Here is a 7052-nt window from a genome sequence, read left to right on the forward strand (position 1 = left end):
TCAGGGTTTATTTAAAGATATTACAAACAAACTAACCTTTTTGTTTAGGAAGGACTTTGTTGGACAAGGGAATAGGTTTTACCCTGCCAAGGACCCACTTTCCCGACTTTCTGCATGTTGTGCCTTACTGTGACACTTTGACAACTTGACATGTTGTGTTTACTTTAGTGTGGACAACTATATGCCATGTGCACCAGAGAAGCTTTGACTAAATTCTATTTTCTTCAAAATTTACTATTGTCCATATAGGACGAAATGTCTTTAAGAAACCATCTTACAAAAATTGAGTATGCATTTCATACATATACGTCTTTTCAAGACAAGAAGTATGCCAAATTTTGAGCTTTTTCAGATGATTTTTGTACGTTTTAAACAAGTATGAACATAAAACGTAATCCACAATATGGTGATTTTTATTGCTTATGTTTTTGATAGGAAGGTGCTAACACTGTTGGTTTTTTCCTCTGACAAACTTTACATACAAAGTTGCAATGTTTATTTACCCATTTTATTTTTGTATTTTACTCTAGAAATGATTGTATTGTATTTTACTCTAGAAATGTTTCGTGTATTTTTGGAATAAAATAATTTTACAGGAAATCAATGGTCTGTAATGTTATTTCAAAGCTTGATCATACCGTGAACGCCCAAAATTAAAGGTGTTCAAGAAGCGCGCATCATGTGTTCTAGCCTTTAACACACTTATCGTTGAACGGCGTCCATGCGTTCAAAAGTGTTACAGCCCTTGAACGCGTAAAAGCGTTCAATTTTTTGAACACATTTCCTGTGCAACGTGTGTTCAGATTTGGAACACCATGGTGTTCAATATAATGTCTAATGAACACGTAGCGTTCAAAATCTACACACGTGTGTTCAAAAATTGAACGTTGGTTGAACACGTAGTGTTAAATTTCTGAACGTCTTGAGGCGTTCAAAAAGTGTTACAAAAAGGCGTTTAATTGGTGTTCTATCCTTGAACACTTAACTTTACAGTGTACAAAGCTTACATGCTTTGTAGCATGGTATGTATTTCACAGATTATTACTAAGCGATACATGTTTTTGTTAAAACATCGACAATGCTTGTTGTAGAAAGGCAACACATTTATCTGATTTATATCGTAATTTCTGAAAATAGGTCTAAAATTTAAGGAAAGATGCATAGCCCTAACAATTTTCAATGGTTTGTGTCGTTGAGACTGGACAACTTTTAATTCAAAATTCTGTAAAAATGCCTTATGCTGTTTTTCCCCAATATAATCTATACCCCATATAATGGCGTTTGAAAGTCGCGTCGCAGCATGTCAGTCAGCGGACAAAATCATTCTCAAAACAACAGATCTCACGAGATAGAGGATTACGAAGTTTGGATAATCAGTAAGCAACATTACTGATTTTTTGTCTTGTGCAAAGAATGACTTTCGATCTTCCACGGTTGTGAATAGTAACAGCTTCTTACAGTCGACATTTTGCAAAACAAATTCTGGTGTATCGCCAATGGACCGTACTTGAAATTATCTGTAGATCTGAATTATTCTATTTCGCAAGATATCTATATCCTCAAACATTTAAGACGAAAATAGCACCATCATAATCTTCCACTTATTCTAGCTAGCAAGTCGGTGGGTGGGTAAATTCAATTCGATTCAAATCAAATCATTTCAATTCAACTTTATTCATCCCTTAGGGGCAATTCAGTTCGGCGGACAACACACAAAATATCACAACAAAACAAGAATTACTAGACTAAAACAAAAATACAGCAACAAAACACAACGACCATTAAGATGCATCATTTAGAAACCGCACAGCTGTAGGGATAAAATAATTCTTGAGTCGGTTTGTCTTGCAAACTGGACACTTAAAACATCTTTCAGAAGGAAGCAGTTGGTATTCTGAATTTAAAATATGATCTGAATTTAAAATGGAACGTGCTTTCCTCTGACACTGTTGCCTGTAAAATGATAAAACACTTCTCTGTGGTGCGCCAATAATCTTTGAACTTAAAGTAACAATTTTTTCAATGGAATTCTTATGTTTTAGACTTGAACTCTGTTAAATAACTATAACACTACCAACTTTATGCATCAAGAAACGGCTAGGGGCGGTATCATTTTAGAGAGTAAACCCGAGATGAATTTCAATAATTAAACCAGCCGTTGATTCGTGGTTGATGACAAGGTCTTTCGAGGGCAAGTGTAGGGAGTTCATCTATTGGAAAGTTTATACATGAGGACCTACGGTCACTCCACAAAGGAGTGACGATGCATGAAGGCCTTGCTTTGTCTTTACTGGTAGAAAATACCAGATTTTGGTTCAATAACTGACGCGCACGTGAATATTGTTTTACTTTTTTAATACTTGGAATCATATATATTCACATAAGAATAATTAAATTGGTCTCTCAGTTTGAGAGGGGAAGAGGAAGAATCTAGACCCCACCGTCTTCTGAGAACAGTGCCTGACAATTCTAGGAAAAACTTAGCAAGTCAAGTAGTTCATGGAAATAAACGCTGTACATAAGAAAACTGTGAAATTGGGTACTCGGTTTAAATAACGAGAGATGGGTGCGGTGAAATAAGGCACATTTAATGGAGTATTCTGCTGTACTTTCTATGATTAAGGCCTTAAATTGTCGTATAACGTCCGTGAAAATATTTCCTGAAACAGTTTCAAGTTCAATGTTTTTATCTTTTGATATCGTCCTCAAAGCTCCATTGTTGATGCATTTTCCAAGATTTTCGATTTGTCATATACACTTTCTTGTTTTTCTCGCTAAGTATGTGTAAATGCCCTAGGCTAGTGTTCAACCTTTCAACACGTACGACCTGTATAATGTCCGATGTCACCGTTGACATGATGCATTTCAAAACAACACAAAATAAAACATTGTGTATTGTACTCAATTCATTGCGCCTCTCGGACCAATAGAGTGTTTATTTCAACAACTATAGGGGGAAAAACAAGACAATATTATCTGAACAAAGATAACGAATGTGTGATACAAAGTTACGTATAACCACATTCCGCGATTAGGTTGCTGTTTTATGTAAGCAGAAGTGCTTTCGGACCCCTTCAGATATTAGCTCTTACAAATTAAACATGTTTATTGTTTGAGGATGGAATCAAATTCAAAGGCCCTACAATGAGAAATGTGCTTAGTTTACAGAATAAAAAAATATCATCAAAAGCTAATGCTATTGTTCCTTTAAGATGCATCGTACATCTGAATTATGTTTGATACATCAGGATCATCGATATCAAATACTGTGCAAATATCAGGACGGAAATTATGACAGCGCATTTAATATCCTCGGCTTGGACTTGGGGTCAACAAACTCTACAAATCAAATAATTGTGTTTACTGTTTGTATGTTCCTCGTTTCTATCTATTGATATTGTCCTGGTATTTGGAGGAACTATCTCTTTTTTGCCATATGGATTTTGATGTGATTACGTGTGCTAGTTATATTTGCTATTCTTGTTGCTACCTTGTGCATCTACGAATTCTGAAACTCTGATCGAAAATGCAATACGCAAGTCAGTCGCTCTTTTATTTCTATAAGGCGTTCCGTATTTACAAAAGTATAAGGCATTATTTTTCAGGTTTTTTTCCGTCGACAGTCGAAAGACACTGTTACATTTCTCATCATCGCATGATTTTTTTTCTCCCGTAACAGAATACTTCTACGGAAACGTGACGGATGCCACGGACGACGCGGTGTCCGTTGTGACCTGTCCCGAGGGAATGTCCCTCTTCAGTTGCCAGTGTGACGTTCGACAATGTGACGGGATCAAACTTGGTAGAAAAGTCTGCAAAGCTGTCACTGCGTTCGATCCTTATACAGATACAGCTGTGCGGGTGCGTTGTAATGCTTTGTGTGTATTCACTGCGTAAATGAGATACAAGTACAGCGAACGTTCAATTCTAAAAGATTTTATAAATATTACTGAGATCATATTTGATCCAACTGAGAAGGTTCTCGGATCGGTGGGGGATTCGAGCACCGGAGAGGGAACAAAGCGTCATGATTTATTTTTGCGGTTTTTTTTGAGTTTTCAAGAAAACACAACGATGGCAGTAAGTCATTTTGTCCATTTTTCAAATTACACTAGCAAATGAATAAAAATTTGTCCCAGCAAAAAGTTGAAAGTCTCACGCAAAAACAGCAACAGTGCGCCATCATCGGCGAGACTAGGACAAGACCGAAAAATTTTGCGGTGATTAGGAAACAAAATAGGTAGAGGTGAAGGTGACAGTTCAGTTGAACGGAATCGATGATTTTGAAGAATGAAATTTTTGATTCCCTTGTAAAATATCCATTGACAAACTAAAGACAAACGCTACAGACCAGAGACACAAATCGCCCGTTAGGAATTTTGAAATGCCATTACATTTTCAAATGACAAAATCATGAGGATATTTTTTTCTTGTTAAGCCGTCGACAATACGATATTGATTACATTTAGCTGTAAAAAGGCAGAATCATGTTGATGTTGCAGTGCATTCTACAAAATCACAACCACATTTTCAAAGGTAAAAAATTAAAAGAATATCGCCATAACGAAAAATTGTTGAGCATGATATTTGAGTTTTCAACTTATAGCAACGTAAATATGCAAATACGTGCTCGCCAATTTTTCTCTACGACGGTATTCTTTTAAATTTTTACCTCGCAAAATATGATTGTGATATCGTAGAGTTGGCTTTCAACTTTAAACAACGTAAATATGAAATAACGTACTGGCATTGGTAACACAATGACGGTATGACACGATGCTGTGTTTTTAAAATCTGCTCTCGCTTATTTCCAATTCAATACGGCAGGCAGTCGTAAAATGTCGAGTAGGTATTTACGACGTGAAGACCGTGCAATCGGATCAAGTAGACGCGCCATCTGTCAGCTGTCCCGACGGTACCACCATGGTGTCTTGCAACGTCTGGGATTCGTAAGTACAGATCAAGCTAAGAACATTTTTTCATGAATACCCGTATCAATCGTGAAAAGGATAAGAAAAAAAGGCATTTTCACTTCTCAGGAAGAGTCAAAATCAGAAGTCGTGTACACATTACCAACACTCAATCATATCACAAAGGGTACAGTTGACGCCGCGTCAACTCTTCGAAAACCACGTATCTGTCAGGATGCTCTGTAATTCTCAGGTGACAGGTTGCTCTTTCAAAATAATGTACATGGTAGGTTTCTTGAGTCGGTTGACCTTTCATCACGTATACCCCAATAAACACTGTGAAAAACTAAGAAAACTAAAACAATTAAGAAAAGCCAACTGTTCAGGCAAAGACGGGAATTTTAGAGAGTCTATAATCTCGGCAAAAGGCAGCAATCTGTGTAGTAAGAGAATATCATAGTGCATGCAGCCGATAGCAGGGGTGGTGTCCGGTGTTGAAGGCGGACAGCGTAAGACTATGCAACATGTCAGATCTTCTCCATGACTTATAGCTGCGATAATAGAAGTAATTGCTCGGGACTCTCCTTGCTATAGTGTCATATCACGACAGGCCTTTATTATAAATTGTATGGAGGCGATTACGAAAAGGCGGCGTACAACAATTCTATCACTCAAACCAAGGCTAACAATGTATTATCCTCAGGTGTTTAGGACTGAAAAACAAATGGTATTTGCTGTTTAAGTACGCTGGTGACGTTAACTCCTCCAACAGGTTGATTTTTTGGAAGCGCTTGTTGAATTAATATGCATCTTGCAAAGCATATCATGCATATCCTATTCGCGCGAGATCTCGCAACGAACGCTTGAATAGTAAGAACAATTTTTTACCTGGTGGCTTTGCTCTAGATGGTCGATGGATGTGTTTCCTACGGAAAACCGGGTTTCGTATGGATTGGCGATAGCAAATGGACAGCAATGTTCTTGGGGAAGTTGCGGTATGCCGACTAAAGGATGCAAAGTATTCGCTAGATGTTTAACGGGTAATTATACCTACATCTATGATAAGAGTCGGTCATGCTTTAGTCATGCATGTTAGCTGGTTTCAATTTTCAGATGAGAAATTTAACCGTCCAAACTTAGGCTTGTATGACACCAATACGATAGCTCTGTTTGCACATCTATTTCACCGTCAGTACGACTGCCTCTTACATAAGGCAAACCCTTTGTCACAAGGACGTTTTATATGTCTTCATAGATATACGTGCTGTCTTGTGTAGTAGACCTTTGATTTTCATGCCAATACCATTGCGTTATGTAGACACTGAGCCACAATATTCAAATAAAAGTGAACATTTCATTACAAAAATAATATTCGCCTTTGACATTGCATCAACAAATAAGTTTATAAATAAGATATAATTGTCTCCTGCGCTACATTACTGACGAGGAAATTATTTTGCAGGATGTTTGTTTATTTGTGTATTTTTGAATAAAGCTTCAAACTGTTTTGAGTTGCGCTATAGAAAGATTACAATGTTATAGTAGAGCCTCTTTATCGCTAGTTCATCTCTCTCTCTCTCTCTCTCTCTCTCTCTCTCTCTCTCTCTCTCTCTCTCTCTCTCTCTCTCTCTCTCTCTCTGTTTTGCAGGATCAATTTATTGAAGCGAAATCAGTTCAGCGACGTTACTGTTCAGGCGGACTAGCGCCACCAACGAAGCGACTGTCATTTTCATCCGGCAACCTCGGACAAATCGATATCGTAACTCCCGGCACATCTGCATCAGAACAGCGCCTCAACTGGCAGACGTACGTAATACTGTACAGAAACATGACTTCTGACGTTGGAATGATTAGCGATGATCATAATTTGGGTGTTCCTCAATGAACTTGATTAGAGATGATCATAATTTGGGTGTTCCTCAATAGAAACTTGAATTAAACAGAGTAGATGTCGAAAACGAAACGAGAAGGGAATCAGAGCGGACAGTCCCAAGATATGTGATTGAACTTGAGAATAGAGCATTGGACTCAAATCTGAACAAATTGAAGCTCACGCTTACAATGCTTCGTTGATACTTTATACAGGGACAGAATGGAACAAATTTTCCCTTTTTTCTAAGGTCAATGAATAACACAATTGAC

The 7052-nt window shown here is 37.5% G+C and overlaps 1 long non-coding RNA gene across 1 annotated transcript; it reads left to right on the forward strand.

The window, feature by feature from the left end:
- The first annotated feature begins 3685 nt into the window (after positions 1–3685).
- Positions 3686–6784, forward strand: LOC139139675 (uncharacterized). Its single transcript, XR_011553861.1, has 4 exons — positions 3686–3861; positions 4828–4949; positions 5817–5950; positions 6559–6784. It is a non-coding gene; the product is annotated as an uncharacterized lncRNA (long non-coding RNA).
- Positions 6785–7052: the final 268 nt, after the last annotated feature.

Source organism: Ptychodera flava, chromosome 9, assembly GCF_041260155.1.
Source record: "Ptychodera flava strain L36383 chromosome 9, AS_Pfla_20210202, whole genome shotgun sequence".
NCBI classification, from domain to species: domain Eukaryota; kingdom Metazoa; phylum Hemichordata; class Enteropneusta; family Ptychoderidae; genus Ptychodera; species Ptychodera flava.